We start from the raw sequence: 21119 nt of genomic DNA, 5'->3' as shown, positions 1-21119 counted from the left end.
CTCATTTTAAAGTTTACTGCTAGTTAAACTTCATTTTCTTTATGTTAAGAGAAAAACCTAACATACGGGTCTTGCTGCCTCGTACGGAATGAACACTAATGACCAGCAAGTCTTAGAAATGAAAAAAGCATAAAATAATTAAATTCATGATGACCTTCATCTGTGATCTGAGTTTGTGCTCAGCTTTGCTCTTTACCAAGGTTGCTCTCAAGTTTACATGGGATCTAGGTGAAGAATTTTGACCTTTAAGGAGATCAACTGTGCCTCTCAATATAAAAAAAATCTTTATGCAAAACATTAAATTGAGAGGGAAGATTTCAAGTCCTGTTTTGGCTTGGCCAGGGATCTTAGGTAGCATCTGTGTTTTCTTTTGTTGCTACTGATGGGGTTGAGGGACATATTATCAATTTTAGCAATTAGATAATCCTAGGGCTTTGAACCATTCTTAATTTATCAAGCACCAGAGGAGTCAAACCAGCAAAGGACATTTATATCTTAAAGTGAGACAGGAATATTAAATCTCTAAGTGGAAATTTATAATTTGTAAATTAGTTATGTTTATTTCCCCCCCTTCTATATGAAATGTTTTGCTCTTTCCTTACTGAGACCAATTTCAATTTTATTTGAGTTAGGTTTGCAAGGTCTGGTGCCAGATGCAATGGGGCATAATGAGGTTCATAGGAAAGCAGCAAGTGACCTAAAGGGACTTGCCACCCAGAGCAACATTTAGTTAAATACCTAAATATAAAAGACAGAACATGGTAAATTCTGAGAAAGAAGTAAAAGCTGCATTTCCCACATATGGAGCTTAACCAAAATGTGGTGCTTGAGATGAAAGAATGGTGAACTCTCAACATCAAGACACGCCAGAGGGAGCATACCATGCAGGTGGAAGTACGGGCATAAAGCATGGCGATGGCTCCCCACCTGTGAAAGAGGCATTTTGTCCAAACACCTACAAATGCACCATAGATTTTAATTTCTATTCCACTTTCATGAATGCCTATTGTTTATAACATAAAGATTATGATAGTTAAGGATGCTTTCAAATATGTTTTTATGTATGTCCAGATATGAGTTAGCCAGACCTGAATAAAGAGAATGAACCACATGCAATTTATGCCTTTGACTGAAGTGGGGTGAGAAGTCCTTGGAATGGCGTGCTATGCAAGCTCCACCGGGCCTTCCAAGGAGTTTCGGGGAGTCATTTGGGCCAAGGAAAGGGGATGATGCAAAAAGATGGATAGCAACACGCAGAAGGGGGAAAGATCAATCGGGAGAATATATGAAGATCCATAAAAACAAATAACAATTATTGGTCAAGTAATTTACTGAAACAAACTTCCAAGCCTCATTTCTCTCTTCAGTTTATTTCCCTAATTATGTACCCCACAGACTCTAAACTCTCTTCCCATCCAACTATTTGGGTTTCCTCAAATGAGGAATGCAGGTCATCTCACAGCACATAGTTATACCCTGAAATGGTTGCTACCTACTTTCTAACTTAGGAAACTCTTGCTAATACTCCAAATTCAGCTCCAGCTTTAATTTTTTTTTTAAATTCTGTCAAAAGACTTTTTAGCATTTATTGATATGATCATATGATTTTCATCTTTCATTTTGCTTTATTTAAATTAATTAATTAATTAATTAATTTTTGATACAGATGTTTCTCCTTTTCCCCACACTGATTCCCCCCTCCCCCCCTCCCTGCCCTGTCTCCAGCTTTGTTGTCCATGTCCATTGTTCATGCATACATGCATATAAGATCTGTGGGTTATCTCTCCCCCACCACCCCCTCTTCTGGGAACTATCAGTCTGTACCCCACTTCCACATCTCTGGGACTACACCAATCCTCAGACTGTTATGTTTATTATATTTCACAAATAAGTGAGATCATATGATACTTGTCTTTCTCTGTTTGGCTTGTTTCACTTAGGATAATACTTTCCAGGTCCCTCCATGTAGTCTCAACGGATAAGAGATCTTTCTTTTTTACAGCTGCGTAGTACTCCATTGTGTATATGTACCACCGCTTTTTTATCCATTCGTCTACTGATGGACACTTGGGCTGTTTCCATATCTTAGCTATTGTAAACAGTGCTGCTACAAACATAGGGGTGCATATATTCTTTCTGATTGGTGTTTCAGGCTTTTAGGGTATATTCCTAGAGGTGGGATCACTGGGTCAAATGGAAGTTCAATTTTTAATTTTTTGAGGTAACACCATATTGTTTTCCATAATGGCTGCACCAGTCTGCATTCCCACCAGCAGTGTACTAGAGTCCCCTTTTCTTCACACCCTCGCCAATACTTGTTTGATGATTTGTTGATGGCGGCCATTCTGACAGGTGTGAGGTGATACCTCACTGTTGTTTTAATTTGCATCTCTCTGATGATTAGTGATGTTGAGCATTTCTTCCTATATCTCTTAGCCATTTGTATGTCCTGTTTGGAGAGGTGTCTATTTAGCTCCTCTGCCCATTTTTTAATTGGGTTCTTTGACTTCCTTTTGTGGAGTTGTATGAGCACTCTATATATATATTGGAAATTAACCCCTTATCTGATATATCATTGGCAATTATGCTCTCCCATAGAGTCGGTAGCCTTTCCGTTTTGATGATTATATCTTTCGCTGTGCAGAAGCTATTGAGTTTGATGTAGTCCCATGTGTTCATTTTCTCCTTTGTTTCTATTGCCTTAGGTGATGTATCAGTGAAAATTCCGCTGCGTATGATGTCTGAAATTTTGTTGCCTAGAGTTTCTTCTAGGAATTTTATGGATTCATGAGTCACATTTAAGTCTTTTATCTATTTTGAGTTTATTTTTGTGTAGGGTGTAAGTTGATGGTCTACTTTCATTTTTCTGCAAGTAGCTGTCCAATTTTCCCAACACCATTTATTAAAGAGCCTGTCCTTATTCCACTGTATGCTCTTGCCACCTTTGCCAAATATTAATTGAGCATATTGCCTTGGGTCCATTTCTGGGTTCTCTGTTCTGTTCCACTGGTCTATATGCCTGATCTTGTACCAATACCAGGCTGTTTTGATTACAGTGGCTTTGTAGTATAACCTGAAATCTGGTATTGTGATCCCTCCAACTTTGTTCTTCTTTTTCAAGATTGCTGTGGCTATTTGAGGTCTTTTTTGGTTCCATATGAACTTTTGAAGTACTTGTTCCAATTCTGTGAAGTATGCCATTGGCATTTTGATGGGGATTGCATTGAGTCTATAGATTGCTTTGGGTAGTAGGAACATTTTAATGATGTTAATACTTCCAATCCATGAACAGGGTATGTGCTTCCACTTTTTTATACCTTCCTCTATTTCTTAATTCAATGACCTATAGTTTTCTGCGAATAGGTCCTTTAATTCTTTGGTTAAGTTTATTCCTAGGTATCTTAATTTTTCTTGCTGCGATGGTAAATGGGATTGTTTTCTTAGTTTCTCTTTATGTGAGTTCATCATTGGTGTATAAGAATGCCATTGATTTCTTGATGTTAATTTTGTATCCTGCTACTTTTCCAAATTCATTTATTAAGTCTAGTAAATTTTGATCAAGTCTTTGGGGTTATCTACATATAGTATCATGTCATTTGCAAATAATGACAGTTTCATTTCCTCCTTTCCAATTTAGACCCCTTTTATTTTTTCTTCCTGTCTGATGCTGTGGCTAAGACTTCCAGTACTATGTTAAATAGGAGTGGTGAAAGTGGGCATCCTTGCCTTGTTCCTGTTCTTAAGGGAAATGCTTTTAGTTTTTGCCCATTGAGTATGATGTTGGCTGTAGGTCTTTCATACATGGCCTTTATTATGTCTAGATATGATCCCTCTATTCCCACACTGCTGAGAGTTTTTATCAGAAATGGATGCTGGATTTTGTCGAAGGCTTTTTCAGCATCTATTGATATTATCATGTGGTTTTTATTCTTCATTTTATTTATGTGGTGTATCACATTTATAGATTTGCGAATATTGTACCAGCCTTGCATCCCTGGGATGAATCCCACTTGGTCATGGTGGATAATTTTTTTGGTGTATTGCTGGATCCGATTTGCTAGTATTTTGTTCAGGATTTTGGCATCTATGTTCATCAGGGATATTGGCCTGTAGTTTTCTTTCTTTGTTGTGTCTTTTTCTGGTTTTGGAATTAGAATTATGCTGGCTTCATAAAACGAGTTTGGAAGTCTTCCTTCTTCTTGAATTTTTTGAAATAGTTTGAGGAGAATGGGTATTTGTTCTTCTTTGAATGTTTGGTAAAACTCCCCAGTGAAACCATCCAGGCCTGGGCTTTTGTTTGCTGGGAGAGTTTTGATTACATCTTCAATTTCTTTTGTTGTTATTAGTCTGTTCAAATTTTCTATCTCTTCCTGATCCAGTTTTGGGAGACTATGTGTTTCTAGAAATTTGTCCATTTCGCTTAGATTTTCGAATTTTTTGCCATAGAATTGTTCATAGTAGTTGTTAACGATCTTTTGTATTTCTGTGGTGTCAGTTGTTATCTCTCCTCTTTCATTTCTGATTTTATGTATTTGGGTTCTCTCTCTTTGTTTCTTGGTGAGTCTAGCTAAGGGTCCGTCAATCTTGTTTATCTTTTCAAAAAACCAGCTATTTTTTTTATTGATCCTCTGAATTGTTTTTTTGGACTCTATGTCATTTATTTCTGCTCTGATCCTTACTATTTCCTTCCTTCTACTTGCTCTGGGGTTTCCTTTTTGTTTGATCTCTAGTTCTTTAAGTAGTGAGGTTAGATAGTCTATTAGAGATTTTTCTTCTTTTTTGAGGTAGGCCTGTAGTGCTATTAACTTCCCTCTCAGAACTGCTTTCGCTGCATCCCATAGATTTTGTGTGGTTGTGTGTTCATTTTCATTGGTTTCCAGGAAGTTTTTGATTTCTTCCTTGATCTCCTCGGTGACCCATTCATTGTTTAATAACATGCTATTTAGTTTCCATGTGTTCAAATGTCTTTGTATGTTCTTCTTGCAATTGATTTCTAGTTTCATGCCATTGTGGTCTGAGAAGATGCTTGATTTAATTTCAAACTTCTTGAACTTGTAGAGACTTAGTTTGTGCCCTAACATGTGGTCTATCTTTGAGAATGTTCCATGTGCACTTGAGAAGAATGTGAATTCTGTAGTTTTGGTGTGTAGTTCTCTGTAGATATCAATTAAATCCATTTGGTCTAGTGTTTCATTTAGAATCTCTGTTTCCTTGCTAATTTTTTGTCTAGAGGATCTATCCAGTGATGTCAGCGGGGTGTTGAAGTCCCCTGCTATGATTGTATTGCTATCAATTTCTCCTTTGAAGTCCTCCAAAAGTTTTTTAATATATTTTGGTGCTCCTATATTGGGTGCATATATGTTTATCAAGGTTATATCTTCCTGTTGGATAGATTCTTTCAATATTACGTAGTGGCCTTCTTTGTCTCTAGTTATGGCCTTCATTCTGAAATCTATTTTATCAGATATAAGTATTGCTACCCCAGCTTTTTTTTCTTTTTCGTTTGCTTGAAAGATTTTTTTCTATCCCTTCACTTTCAATCTATGTGAGTCTTTTGTTGTGAGGTGGGTCTCTTGTAAACAACATATAGATGAGTCATGCTTTCTTATCCTATCAGCTACTCTGTGTCTTTTTATGGGAGCATTCAGTCCATTTACATTTAAGGTGATTATTGATATGTACTTATTTATTGCCATTTTTGTTTAGTGTTGTTCTATTTTCCTTCCCATTTCTCCTGGTAATTACAGTAGTCCTTTTAACATTTCTTGCAGTGCTGGTTTGGTGCTAATGTATTCCCTTAGCCTTTTTTGTCTGAAAAGCTCTTTATTTGACCTTCTATTTTGAATGATAGCCTTGCTGGGTAGAGTAGTCTTGGATTCAGATCCTTGTTTTTCATGTCCTTGATTACTTCATGCCATTCCCTTCTTGTGAAAAGTGTTTCTTGTGAAAAGTCAGCTGAGAGCCTTATGGGGTTTCCTTTGTAGGTAACCTGTTGCTTATCTCTTGCTGCTTTTAGGATTCTCTCTTTGTCTTTAATTTTTGGCAGTTTGATTACTATGTGTCTTGGTGTGGGCCTGTTTGGGTTCTTCTTACTTGGGGCTCTCTGTGCTTCTTGAACTTGAATGCCTTCTTTCTTCACCAAATTAGGGAAGTTTTCTGTCACTATTTCTTTGAATATATTCTCTAGCCCTCGCTTACTTTCTTCTTCTTTGGGGACTCTATCATGCGAATATTATTCCATTTCCAGTTGTCCCACAGTTCTGTTAAGCTGTCTTCCTGTTTTTTAATCGTTTTTTCCTTTTTGTTTTCTGATTGGTTGATTTCTTCTAGCCTGTCTTCTAATTCACTGATCCGGTCCTCAGCTTCCCCTACTCTGCTTTTTAGGCCTTCCAATGTGTTTTTCATTTCTGATATATCATTCTTCATTTCTTCCTGTTGTTTTTTCATTTCTAACTGGTTGATTTTCAACATTTCTATGTCTTTACTCATGGTGCTCATGTCCTTACACATGCTGTTGAGCTTCCGCAACATCATGGCTCTAAATTCTAGTTCTGTTAACTTGCTTAACTGCACCTCATTTATTTCATCTTCCGTAGAGGTCTCTTGTTCTTTCATTTGGCTTTTGTTTTCTGTGTGTCACCATTTTGGCTATCACAGTGGGCTTTGGAGTCTGCCAAATTTTCCCAGTGGGTGTTGGTGTTCTGCTGTTTGTGGCTCCCTCTCCTGGGTTTGGATGCGCCAGGGAGGACCCACTTTAAACACCACCGTCAAGTCTTAGCTTTTTTGGTTAGTGTTGCATGCCCAGGGAATGGTAGTTATCCTCTAGCTTTTTTTGCCTGGAGGCTATTAGTAGAGGTCACCTGCAGACCCTTGGATTCTGAGTTGCCTGAAAAACTCCCTCAGGTGCTCAGTTTAAGAGGATTTCCTGAGAGTGAGGCAGGTGTTTGTTGTTAATGGGCCTCAATTAGCATTTCAATGGCCACCAGGTGGGGTTGAATCTCTGAGGGAGGGGCCGCCGCCTCTCCCCAGGGCCCTGAGAAGGAGTAAGATGACCACAGTCCTGTGTGGCTGCACTCAGCAAAAGCTCTTAGCACCCTCCAAAACCCGAGTGTCCCCACACAGATCCAGTCCAGTCTGCCTTCCCTCTGCTGGAGCCCAAGGTGAGTGGCTGCTGCCAATTTAGCCTCTGTCCAGACTGTGCGTTGTGGAGCCGCCTGGGACTTTTAACCCGAGGGCGCTGCTTCCATCCAAGGGTGGCTGCGACTGTGGTACCAGCTGAGGGGGTTCCACTCAGCAGAAGCCCCAGGACTGAGCCGAGGTAGCGGGACACTGCAGAGGTGGCAGTAGCGTCCAGCACAGTCCCTGGTCCCTGTGAGTTTGCGTGGCACCCACCGAGGGCTTAGCACACAGAGTTTGAGGGCCTCAGCCTTTGTAGCAGCATCCCACAGAGTCCCCTGGTGCCCGCGAGTCTGTACGGCTCCAGCCGAGAGCTTAGCAGGCAACAGAGTTCCCAGGGCCCATGCAGGGTGGCAAGGGAGGCAGTAGCAGTAACTTCCCGCCAAGTTCCCTGGTCCCTGCCCAGGCCGCCACAGACTGTGGGCTCCTGGCCCCCTCTCGCGTCCTCGCAAGCCTACCAGGATTGAGTGGGTGTTTCTGGTTATGTGTTCCTCCAAGGTGTCTTTCGGCTGCCCTTTCCTGACGATTTGCCTTTATTTTCGTTGTAAATTCAGTTTGGTCTTGGGAGATGGTCTGTGTAGCTCCATTCACTTCGCCGCCATTTTTTCTCTCTCCTCTGGGGTTTTCTTTTTGATTCCTCTGTAGTTCTTTGAGTTGTGAGGTTAGATAGTCTATTAGAGATTTTTCTTGTTTTTTTTGAGGTCGGCCTGTAGTGCTATGACCTTCCCTCTAAGAACTGCTTTTGCTGCGTCCCATAGATTTTGTTTTGTTGTGTGTTCATTTTCATTGGTTTCCAGGAAGTTGTTAATTTCTTCCTTGATCTCCTTGGTAACCCATTCATTGTTTAATAACATGCTATTTAGCTTCCATGTGTTCAAATGCCTTTGCATGTTCTTGTTGCAATTGATTTCTAGTTTCATGCCATTGTGACCATAGAAGATGCTTGATATAATTTCAGTCATTTTGAACTTGTAGAGACTTAGTTTGTGTTCTATCATGTGGTTTGTCTTTGAGAATGTCCCATGTGCACCTGAGAAGAATGTGAATTCTGTAGTTATGGTGTGTAATTCTCTGTAGATATCTATTAAATCCATTTGGTCTAGTGTTTCATTTAGAGTCTCTGTTTCCTTGCTAATTTTTTGTCTAGAGGATCTATGCAGTGATGTCAGCGGGGTGTTGAAGTCCCCTGCTATGATTGTATTGCTATCGATTTCTCCTTTGAAGTCCTCCAGAAGATTTTTAACATATTTTGGTGCTCCTATATTGGGTGCATATATGTTTATCAAGGTTCTATCTTCCTGTTGGATAGATCCTTTCAATATTATGTAGTGGCCTTCTTTGTCTCTAGTTATGGCCTTCATTCTGAAATCTATTTTATCAGATATGAGTATTGCTACCCCAGCTTTTTTTCTTTTCCGTTTGCTTGGAAGATTTTTTTCTATCCCTTCACTTTCCACCTATGTGAGTCTTTGTTGTGAGGTGGGTCTCTTGTAAACAACATATAGATGAGTCATGCTTTCTTATCCAATCTGCTACTCTGTGTCTTTTTATGGGAGCATTCAGTCCATTTACATTTAAGGTGATTATTGATATGTACTTATTTATTGCCATTTTTGTTTAGTGTGGTGTATTTTTCTTCCCATTTCTCCTGGTAATTACAGTAGTCCTTTTAACATTTCTTGCAGTGCTGGTTTGGTGCTAATGTATTTCCTTAGCCTTTTTTTTTTTTTTTTTTTTTTTGTCTGAGAAGCTTTTTATTTGACCTTCTATTTTGAATGATAGCCTTGCTGGGTAGAGTAGTCTTGGATTCAGATCCTTGTTTTTCATGACCTTGATTACCTCTTGCCATTTTCTTCTGGCCTGTAGTGTTTCCCTTGAGAAGTCAGCTGAGAGCCTTATGGGGGTTTCTTTGTAGGTAACCTGTTGCTTATCTCTTGCTGCTTTTAGGATTCTCTCTTTGTCTTTAATTTTTGGCAGTTTGATTACTATGTGTCTTGGTGTGGGCCTGTTTGGGTTCTTCTTACTTGGGGCTCTCTGTGCTTCTTGAACTTGAATGCCTTCTTTCTTCACCAAATTAGGGAAGTTTTCTGTCACTATTTCTTCAAATATATTCTCTAACCCTTGCTCATTTTCTTCTTCTTTGGGGACTCCTATGATGCAAATGTTTTACGTTTTCAGTTGTCCCACCGTTCTCTTAACCTGTTTTCCTGTTTTTTAATTATTTTTTCCTTTTGGTTTTGTGATTGGTGGATTTTTTCTACCCTATCTTCTAATTCACTGATCTGATCCTCAGCTTCCTCTACTCTGCTATTTAGACTTTCCAATGTGTTTTTTATATCTGATATGTCATTCTTCATTTCTTCTTGGTGGTTTTTAATTTCCAACTGGTTGATTTTCAACATTTCTATGTCTTTACTCATGGTGCTCATGTCCTTACACATGCTGTTGAGCTTCCTCAAGATCACGGCTCTGAATTCTAGTTCTGTTAACTTGGTTAACTGCACCTCATTTATCTCATCTTCAGTAAAGTTCTCTTGTTCTTTCATTTGGCTTTTGTTTTCTGTGTGTCATCATTTTGGCTATCACAGTGGGCTTTGGAGTCTGCCAAATTTTCCCAGTGGGTGTTGGTGTTCTGCTGTTTGTGGCTCCCTCTACTGGGTTTGGATGAGGCAGGGAGGACCCACTTTAAACACCACTGCCAAGTCTTAACTTTCCTGGTTAGAGTTGCTAGCCCAGGGAATGGTAGTTTTCCTCTTTTATGCCTGGAGCTATTAGTAGGGGTCACCTGAAGAAGCTTGGATTCTGAGTTGCCTGAAAAACTCCCTCAGGTTCTCAGTTTAAGAGGATTTCCTGAGAGTGAGGCAGGTGTTTGTTGTTAATGGGTCTCAATTAGCATTTCAATGGCCACCAGGTGGGGTTGAATCTCTGAGGGAGGGGCCGCCGCTTCTCCCCAGGGCCCTGAGAAGGAGTAAGATGACCACAGTCCTGTTTGGCTGCACTCAACAAAAGCTCTGAGCACCTTCCCAATCCCGAGTGTCCCCACGCAGTTCCGGTCCAGACTGCCCTACCTCTGCCTGAGCCCAAGTTGAGTGGCTGCTGCCCATTTAGCCTCTGTCTGGGCTCTGCGCTGTGGAGCTGCCTGGGACTCTAACCCAAGGGCGCCGCTCCCAGCTACAGGTGGCTGAGGCTGTGGCAGCACCCGGCTGAGGTGGCTGGGCCCGGCTGAGGTGGCTGGTCCCGGCTGAGGTCGCAGGTCCCGGCTGAGGTCGCTGGTCCTGGCTGAGTCTGTAGCAGGTCCGGGGGGGCCGCAGGTCCCAGCCCAGGACGCCACAGGTTCCTGCCCAGGCCGCTGCAGACCCTGGGCTCCCGGTCCCCTCTCGTGTCCTCGCAAGCCTCCAGCTTTAATTTTTTGTGTGAGATTTTCCTGACTTTTTTCATTATACTCTGTCATTATTTATTTAGAGTTAATTTAACCCAGCCTTCAGAGGATCTCTGATATAAATTGGAACATTAAATTACAATTATTTGTCTATCTGCCTATCTCCCTCGCCATACTTGGCCCTGTGAACCTAAAAACTGAGCCTATTTAGTTTTATATTTTTTGTGGTCCAGCCTAGAGTAAATGATATGTATTTTCCCACTCAATGAATTGTGAGGAATGAACAGAAGAATTAAGGAATGTGGAAAGCATGAGGAGGGCTGAGGACTAGAGTAGAAAAATACACATAAGTATTAGATAATCGTGGTGGCATACTTTTAGGAGGAATTAGAAGATGAGATTTAAAGTCAACTTAAATTTACATACCTGAATTTTAGTAAGACAGGCTCAAGACTTATTCTCTTTATAAAGTGTGTTTGTACACAACCAATGGAATGATTAAAACAAGCTCATCACTTCTTTCAGCAGGAATCGGAGGTCACCTCAGCCCCTTGATACTACCAAGCCTGCATCCCACAGTTTGTGGATGTTCACTTCACTCTTAGGAGGAACTCCTGGGTGGTCCTGCATGGCATACAGTGTCCTCCTCTCTAGACGGAGCTGTGAGTGCATGTGACTAATAAACTGTGATTGGCCTCATATGTCCAGTGTCGGGTTCCATATGTTTGGCCTGCCCCACAACACTAGAGTAGAAATTCCTTCCTTAACAATAGGATGAAAACGAGTCAGTAAAAACATCCCCAAATGGCCTAAGGTGTTCCATGGCCTGGTTCATGTGTGTCTTCTTCCTATTTATAATTAAAAGTAAAAATAAATTCTTTATGTTCTACATAGGAGCATGGATTTAACGGATACTAAGAAAACTTAATGAACAGACATTCAAAGGAACAAACATTTCCTTGATTCTTATATAGTGTAGTTTTGATGGTGCCACTCAAACACAAAATACCCCACTAAGTTTTTCAGGGTAACACCCAGGAAATAATGGACACAGGTCTCATTCTTTCAGTGTAGTCTTGCTAATGAAAATGACAGAGAGAAAACCCTCCCTTCAAGACTGCATTTGGACTTCACAAAATGTAGCTTATTCTAGTTCATCCAAAAAGTTTCTTGAATATTCTTTATTCTCAAATATTGATTTATCAGGGCTTTTTATGACACACTTTACAAGAAACTACCTGTTTGATGGGAACACGTTCTAAATTACCAATAAGTACATTTTTTAAGGTCAAGGAGAATATTGTGTGTGTGTGTGTATGTGTGTATGCATGCACTCAAGCATGTAGCCCAAGCTAGGCCAGTGCCTGTGACTTGCAAGGACTTTCCTGATTACTGCTCCTAAAAATACAGGCAGTCATCAAAGGACAGGCTAAAGAGTATATCATTTTCAGTGTCTTATATTGTTCATCCTGTTACCTATGCCTGGTTCTCTCAGATGAAATGTACTAACTAAAACAATTCATATACTTATTTACATATGTCAGATGCTTTTTAAATATCACTTTTTCTCTGGTCCTCCCTCCACCCCTTACTTGGAAAGCAACATGGCCAAAGAAACTTAAATTAAATAAACTCTAATCTCCACTTGCCACCTTCTTTGCACAAGACTGTGAGAGGATGGTAGAGGGCACTTTTCAAATCCTTGGCCATCTATAGACACATGATCTTGTTAGACAGCCCGATATATCTTGTTAGACAGCAGCTGCCAAAGAAAGGTTTTAGTGAAATTACTCTTACTGTAAATTACATAAATTAAACAAAGTGCTTATCTGCACAGATAAGAGCAATAGTGGGAAAATTATACTGTTCCCACAGTTGAAAATGTTTAAAATCTATATAAAATTGATATGAGAGTTAGCAAGTGAGGATTTTATAGTTAAAATTTCTTAAATTCTCACCTATTAAAAAAAATCGCTTAAAGCTGTGTTTAGAAAGTCTATAACTACATAATATCAAAGAGAGTTTAACTTAGAAAATGTTAAAGCAAAAGATGCATAGTATTTGCATATGCAAACCAAAAATACTAAGCAGGATCTCAATATTAATAAGAGGCAAGGTAGAATTCAAAGTACAATGAGCTAAACAGAACAAAGAAGATCATGCTTTATTGGTAAAACGTGAAATCCACAATGATGATATGACTGTCACAAATCTTTGTGTGCTGAATGGCATAGCATTAAATATATTAAGAGAAAACTCTTGTAAAGCAAGGAAAACTGAGAGGACATTTGATCCTCATCAATCAAGTAGAACCAGTGTGAATAAAGATAAAAAAAAAAAAAACCTAAATAATATACAGAATGGGGTTATTTAATGATAATACAGCACAAGTTAACTTGCATACTCTACACAGATAAAATGTATCCTCTTCAACATGCCCACAGAATACTTAAAAAAAAAACTGTTTATGTATTAGGCACAAATTATATACCTAAAAAGAGAGACAATACGATACAGGACATATTTTTTTATCATAAAGCAATAAATCAGAAATTGATCAATATTGAAAAACAAGACACAATTGCTTAAAGCTGATTTGACTTCTGGGGCCATATACAAAATCAAACCTATAAGAAATGAGTACTTGGATAGTAACTAAGAAAGAGAAAATTTAACTACATAAAATAAAATGCATATATGGGAAGAAACTTGTGATATAAATTCATCCTAAAACTGAAAATGTGGCTAAAAATATTACTGTTAATGCTCATTACAGCGCCAGCATGAAATAAGCCAATTTGCACTCACTTTAAAGCAATGGCATTCCTGCAGGTAATAATGTTAAAAACCTTCTAGTGAAAAACTTAGTTTCTTGTCCTGTCAAAACAAGGTATTGCCTCCTAGCTCTTATGCATAACACAACACCACATGCTCAGTGCTTTTGTTCTCAGAAGAAACAGGAAGAGACTCCATTTTTCCTTCATTACATCAAAATTAAGGTTCCCCAAAACAAGTAGTTTCTTAACCCCTCAAATCCAAGTCAGACATTCAATGTCAAAATGAATTAGATGAGCAAATACATATACACACACACACACACACACATGTTTATATATGTGAGTTTTTATATATAAAAGGCACTTATGGTATATAAAAAGAATAAAATGCATATTATAATAATCAAATAAATCAGTCAAGGATTGAGAAAATTCTGAATAAATATTTAAGTGAGTCTCAAAAATGTTTCTAAAAATTGACTTGTGAGTTTCCACTATATACAATAATCAAAATGACTTAAAACACAGACATTTATGTGATACTTGTTCTTGTTCATAGGAAAATGAAAAAAAGACTTGTTTTAATTTATTCATAAGTATATGAGTTGCTTGACAGCAGAGAACCTTTATTTTTCTTCTTTATTTCCCTAGTGCCTGGAGCAATATCTGGCATATTAGAGGAACTAAATAAACATTTAGTGAATATATAAAATAAATAAATGATTTAAATATTTAACTCTTGGGGACAAAGTTTGAATAGTGACTAGTGAAGCATAGAAAAGGAGTTCCCTATGTGCATAGGTGAATCAGCAATTTCAGAATGACATGCAGAGTCAAATTCCCTCCAGAACTTGGGCAGATAGAAATGAGTATTCTTTTTTATGTTACAAGACTTCAATGGCTGTATAAGGACATGAAAAGGGTGTTCAGTCTAAGTGTCAAGGGTCACTGCTTTGTGCTCAGAAGTTTCTCTTAAAGGGGTGCCATTTATAGTAAACTCACTCCTACTTCTCAGAAGAGCTTTGGGATTTATATTTAGAATCTCTTTATGAATTTTTAGATATAACCAGCTTAGTATAGTGGGATGACAGTTTTGTGGTCTGTCCAGTATGTGGTACAGTACACACAGAGGTTTGCTCTATTGATTGGAGAGGAGGAGATAAGACTCAACTTTTAATTATTAGTAAATGTTGAAATTTACTGCAGGAATAAGCCACTGAGAAGGGTGATGTGGTCAGACATGCTCTGGTCGGTCCAGAACCAAGTAGATCAAGGCAGTGGCAGGAAATAGGATAGCTAATGCAGAAGTTGCACAGTTCTCTAAACAGGCCTCCACCAAGGTCCTCAGAACTAGAGTGACTCCCCCCCGAGTCAGATCAGAAACTCATGTCCCAGGTATAGTCCACTCCGACAGCACAGGGAGCCAGCTTGGACCGGCCATTTTGATAAGCACAACTTTAGCAGTATAGCACACATGTTTTCTCACTCTCTCTCTCACTCTCTTACACTCTTTCTTTCTCGTCATTAAATAACTTGCAATGAGGTATACTAACTTCATGTCAATTGTCCTTTGCATTAAAATTTAATTGCTACACTGTAGCCAGTCCACTATAATAGGACTCACCTTAAACATGCAGCAAAGAATTAAGACATGTATGATTCCAGGAGAATCAGTCCTGTCCCCTATCCAATGTATCATTTCTATGGTTGGTGAGCATGTGAGGTCATTCCCTTCAGAGTGCATGGGTAAGAATGCACGGCTGCTGTGACTGAGCAGCCATTTCAATCAAGCACTTAAGAACTATTCCAGGAAGAGTAAAGAAAGGCCCATTGACTGATACTCATTTGTCCCTTTAAGATGCAGTCCATAACAATTTGAGTTATTAGCCATTCTGGTTGGTTATGAGCCAGGTGGAATAATCTCAAGCTCCAGCCTAACCATTTAGACTTCTGAGGATAAATGGGGATGTGTGATTCCCTATAATCACAGACATTACTCTCAAACCAAGGAGTATAATCAAGGAAAACATAATTGTCACCAGATCAGATCCTTTACTTCTGTTCGAGTATGTAAAGCAGTGGTAGTCATCCAGAAAATCTTACATGGAACCAACAGAAATTGAGTTGACTCTTCTGAAAGTTCCTTCCTTTTCCTCTCCTTTCCTCACTTCCTTCCTCCATTCTCATAAAGGTTCCGACACTGACATTGAGACCATTCTGAACTTTTTATTTTGTAGGAGTTTAAGAAATATAAATTTATCACTTTAGTCCACTGCAATTATTATTTTTCATTACCAGATTTGAAACTTTATCTCACTGCAGCCTGGGTCATTTTTTTCTGTCTGCAGAACTCAGAATCTGAGGTCTGTACTTGGTAATCTATTATCTGCTATAAGAGTCCCCAATTGTATGTCTTCTCCATATGCATGGTTTACACATTTATTCTTTGACTATGTATCAGAAACGTTTAGCATGTTCCTATGTTGTATGTATATTGTATGTCCCACAGTGCTTAGTGCAACATCAGGTAGTTAAGAAGTGCTAGCGTGACCGAATGGTCCTGTGCAGCTGGCTGGGTTCATGCATCATTGACATACTCACACAGAAGAAATGAAACAGAAAAATCCGAGGCAAGATTTTACACTTCTTGGGGGATACCATAGGCAGTTAGAAAGCTGAGGAGACCATAAAGAAAAAGATTGCTAGACTTAATTTTAAGAAAAATTAAAAGGTACTTTACACTAAAAACATAACTAAAAGTCAAACTATGAACTGAGAAAAACTTATAACATGTAAGACAAATAATTATCAATATCCTTATATATAAAGAAATACTACAGTTGTTTTGGAAATAAATATAGGCACCGTTCTACATCTACAGAATATCCTGATGAATAAAAAGACAAAAGAAGACAAAAGATCCATGTCTTCATTGCATTTACAGTCGAATGGGAGGAGTAGACAGAATGCATTTTAAAAATAAGTAAATTCTAAGATGGTCCTCTTTTCTGACTGTGGTCTGGGCATTTAAACTACACTATATGCTCAGAAAATAAATCTTCTAATTTTCTTTATATCACACACACACACACACACACACACACACACACGAAAGCACCTTGACGTGGTAAGTGACAAGGCAGCATTGAAAGCACTAGCAAAGCAGCAGCAGGAATTTCAGGGGCAGCCAGTTAGTGCCATCACCAAGCTGGCGTCGGGGTGGTCAGGCAGGAATGCTCAACACAGTTGCATTCTTGGAAACAAGGCTGTTAACTTTTCAGAACAGGAAAGGAGAAGAGAGGGGAAAAGATGAGTAAGTCTTATTTTGTTGGGGAGAAACATAGTAAAATCCAACCTGTTTTTTTTTTTAAAGACCTTAAACCATAGCTGATGAATGGTATATAGTATCATTTTTACACTCTTTGGAAAGTGGTAAAATACAAGTGGTATACACAGTAAATTTTACTTAATCAAATCCTAAGGTTTGTGGATACATGAGTGATGAAGATCTTGGTTTTTTTGGTTCTTTTTTTTTTTTGCCTCAACCTAATTCAGAATCAAAGACACACAGAACCTCCACCAAAGGTCTTTTGATCCACAAATGATTGGTCATGCCATGCCAGGGTTTTACTAAACCAGTTCATATGAAGGGTCTGTGAGAGCTGGCTTGCTGAGATTATTTCACTGTAGATATCTCAAGCAAAAGGAAATACAGAACAGTTCTGCCTCGGCCCAAGATTCAAAAAAAAAAAAAAAAATTGCAAGAGAGTAGGAAAAAACTCTGATATTCTGAAGGTGGCAATATAAATCTTTTTATAAAAATGATTGATCTGTATTTCAAAGGACATTTCCTCTTAAAATCCGAGTAAAGTGCTTGAGGCTTTTCATAAGGATGGCATATGGAATATTAATACTCTTCCATCAACTCCACATTTTACTCCAGTCAGATGCAGAAAAATCTCATTTTAGAGGTATCAGCCACCTTTTTAAACACAAGCAGATGATTTGGGGGGACATATTGAGGTGTATTCAAAGCTCTCTCATCACTGCTAGGTGATATGCTTAAATACTGGCATCTCTTTCTTATGAACATCAGATTCTGTTCTAAAAGCCTTTTGACAAAGCTCAGGTCCAGAGATGCCCTGATTTTATTAACATTTGTAACTATGATACTGTTTCAGTTGGGGAACAAATATCATGACTCTGCTTTCTCTCTGGTTAGCAGACATTTTTGAGCTAAATAATCTAGGCTTCTCAAGGTATGCGGGTTTCCTACCAAAGGGCACATTGAGATTTTCAGAGAAATGTTTCTCAAACTGCAGATTTGAATGACCCACTAGACTGAGGTTGAGTGGCCCATTTAGTCACCTATGATCCATTAAAGAACCATGACACCAATTTTATGAATTATTTTACTTTTTTATTAAAAGGCGATAGAATATGATGGAATGGAATAGAATAAATCAGAATTGATTTCATATATAGGGTATACCCAAAAAGTGTTTATACAACTTTGAATACTTATAAGGTCAGTGTTTATTAACATACATTTCATTTTCAAAGCGTAGTAGAATCTACAGACACCCTGTTTACATTTTGAGGGGATACCTTGTATATAAGTCACATGATATAGATGTGGAGGGGCAAGTGACATATATATTTCTTATTATAGTTCAGGTGAAAATGTTTATTAGAAGGTAGTGGATACAGGAAGAACAAGTTCACTTCTGGATATTCTAAGATGCATAGTATTTTAAATCAGAAGATGAAAATAAGTATTTATGAAAAGTGTTATAGCAGGGCAAAGTTTCTACATTTAACCAATAAACATTAACAGGGTTGCCACGTTCCAGAGCCTCTTCTGGTGCTGAAACTATGAAGATGAGAAAGTCTAATACTCTTGTCTTCAAGGGTTAACGAAATTATAAAACCACGTTGATAATTTCCTAAATAAGTTGAATCTATTTGGTCAGTTTATTTGTAAATTATTAATTCTTACCTAATGTGTAAAAACAGGCATTTAATTGTATAAAATAGCTATTGTGTTTTTTTGTTTGTTTGTTTTATAAATGAGTGACCTAATACTCAGCAGTTAGCTGAATGGTCTAAATTTATATAGCCAGTAAGGGGCACGTCCAGGACATGGACCTGGGTATTCTCAGTCAAATTGGGTGTTCTTAGCTCAGCATTGCCTATTCTGTAAGGCTCCACGGAATATAACCATTTCACATTACCCTTCCACCTCTGACTTACTCCTACATAAGGATTCTTGTCTTCATTCCTTTGCAGATGTCTTCCTGTCTTCACCTCTGTCTCTGCCTGTCAAGATTTCATTCATCCCTGAAGGTTTGACCTCAGGTATCAACTATTTCATAACTTTAAAAACCTGGTAAGTTTAGAAAATGTTGTTGCCCTGCCTGTACCCCTGGCCAATTACCTCTGTGTCTCTGGAGGTGAGTAACTGATATGAGTATTTCTTAAAGATCCCAGGTGATTACAATTAACTACAACCTTATAAATCTTTCTTCCTTTTAGTATCAACATTTTTATCTTTGTGAACATTTTTTCCTATTAAATTTTTCTTTTTAATCCTCACCCAAGGATATTTTTTCCATTTATCTTCAGGTAGAATGGGGGCGAGGAAGGAAGGGAGAGAGAGAAAGAGATTGAAACATCAATGTGAGAGAGACACATCGATTGGCTGCCGCCCGCACGACCCGACTGGGCTGCGGATGAACCACAACCAAGGTACATGCCCTTGACCTGAATCAAAACCAGCAACTCTTTGATCCGCAGGCCCACGCACTAACTGCTCCCAAACCGGCCAGGGCTCCTATTAGATTTTTACACTAGAACTACATTTTACTCATTGAGTCATCTCCCATTCTCACCAAACATAATATCTTATGTATTTTAGACATTCAGTAATAACTTTATTTTAAATTTAATTTATTTTTTAAAATTATTCTTAATTATAGTTGATGTACAGTATTATATTAGTTTCAAGTGTACATCATAGCCATTCACATTTATATACTTTAAGTCTAGTAAGGTCATAAGTTTCTTAATTGAAATGAATTGGATTCACCAGAATGAGTATGGAGAAGAAAGGCAGTGGTTCTGAACTCATTCTCCAGGAGATAATTTTCATCTTATTTTCTCCGTAAAAGCAACTTGAACTTTGGACCTAAAGTCCATTAAGCAAAAATGTAATTCAAACCTAAGTCTATCTTTTTAGGCTTTATGATGTTTTCTGACTTATTCTTTCAGTTGAGAGATTTTAAACTTAATGCACGCATATTGAAATGTACCATTTAAAGTAATCACCAGTTCATACTGTAATACCTCTCCTATATTAAAGACAATATTATAATGGACTGAAACAATATAACTGTCATGCCTTTCTATTTCCAAGAAAACCAGATGAAGACATTTTAATCTGATTTGCTTTATATTCTTTTATTGCAATGGTCTTTGCTTGTTGGCACTGCAGAGATGTTCTCATATTGATATTGTTATTATTAATACCATCTCCATCAGCAACATTCTCTTCATTAGTATCATCACTTCCTAGCTAATGACTGTGATGTCATTGTTGCTCACTTCAGCTATTGCAGCAGCTCCCTACCTCATCACCTGCTCTTAGTCCATTCTCTCATCTTTCCCCTTGGCTTCCACAGGTGATTCTCTCTGATGTAGATTTCCTTAGCTTAGCCCCCATCTGAAACACCTTCAGTGGTTCCACAGACATGTTAGCACCTGGCATTCAATACCTGGCATTCAAATTCCCATCAAATATGAATTCTCTGTAAAATTTACGATATTTTCTTCCATAATATATGCCCTTATACCTTGGAGTCTGTGGAGATTCAATCTGTTTCCTGGATACAACCCAAATATGTTCTGCTACATCCAATATCTACCTAAGAAAATTCTAAAATTTCCTTAATATCACATTAATTCTGTCCATCAGAAACCTTTGCATAGTGTCTGTGGAGCATACATAGTGTTTCTTTAGCATATTTCTGGTTTTCCTACTACAGGATCATAAATGGATTTTAATGACTTATTGATGGAATGTTAAATTATATTCACAATTCTCTGTGTATATGCAAGTTTCCAAATCTTCATCATTCATCTTCATCTCAAAAATGCTATGACTCCCAAAGTAAGAAACAATGACCTGTAACAGCCTTCACTAGTGGCTCTCAAGTTACTTGTCCATATCTCCATGCGTACCGCAGTCTGAGTGAAGCATGAGGTATGCAAACGCTTTGGGTTGGAAATCGGAGTTCAAAGAGTAGTTCGGGATACCTGCTCTGTGCAGCAACAGGTGTCTGGTTTGGCGGCTCTAACCTGCCAGAGAGTAGGATGCTGAGAGTCTGGAGCATGGCCTTGAGATGCAGCAGTAGTGGCTGTGCAGCCATGGTCATAATTACGGCTTGAGACTTCATGGCAAGAAGAAGGAGCTGCTGAAACATTTGGAGGACCTGAAGTTGGAGCCGTCCCAGCTGCATGTCACAGAAGTCACAGGCGATGTGGCTTCTGAGCTCTCGAAGATACTAGTTGTTTGAAAATCCATCGCTCATGTTCTCACCATCATTAACCAGACTCAGAAAGAGAAATTCAGAAAATTCTACAAGGTCAAGAAGTACAAACGCCTGGATCTGTAGCTCAAGAAAACATGTGCTGCAGGCTAAACAGGCATGAAGAGAACCTGAAGATCATGAAGCAGTAGCAGAAGGAGCAGCTATACCTACTGCAGAGGCATGTGGTCAGGCCTGCAT

The sequence above is a fragment of the Molossus molossus genome, unplaced genomic scaffold (assembly GCF_014108415.1).
Source record: "Molossus molossus isolate mMolMol1 unplaced genomic scaffold, mMolMol1.p scaffold_m16_p_6, whole genome shotgun sequence".
Taxonomy (NCBI): domain Eukaryota; kingdom Metazoa; phylum Chordata; class Mammalia; order Chiroptera; family Molossidae; genus Molossus; species Molossus molossus.
The sequence above is the reverse complement of the archived record's forward strand: the minus strand, read 5'-3'. Positions refer to the sequence as shown.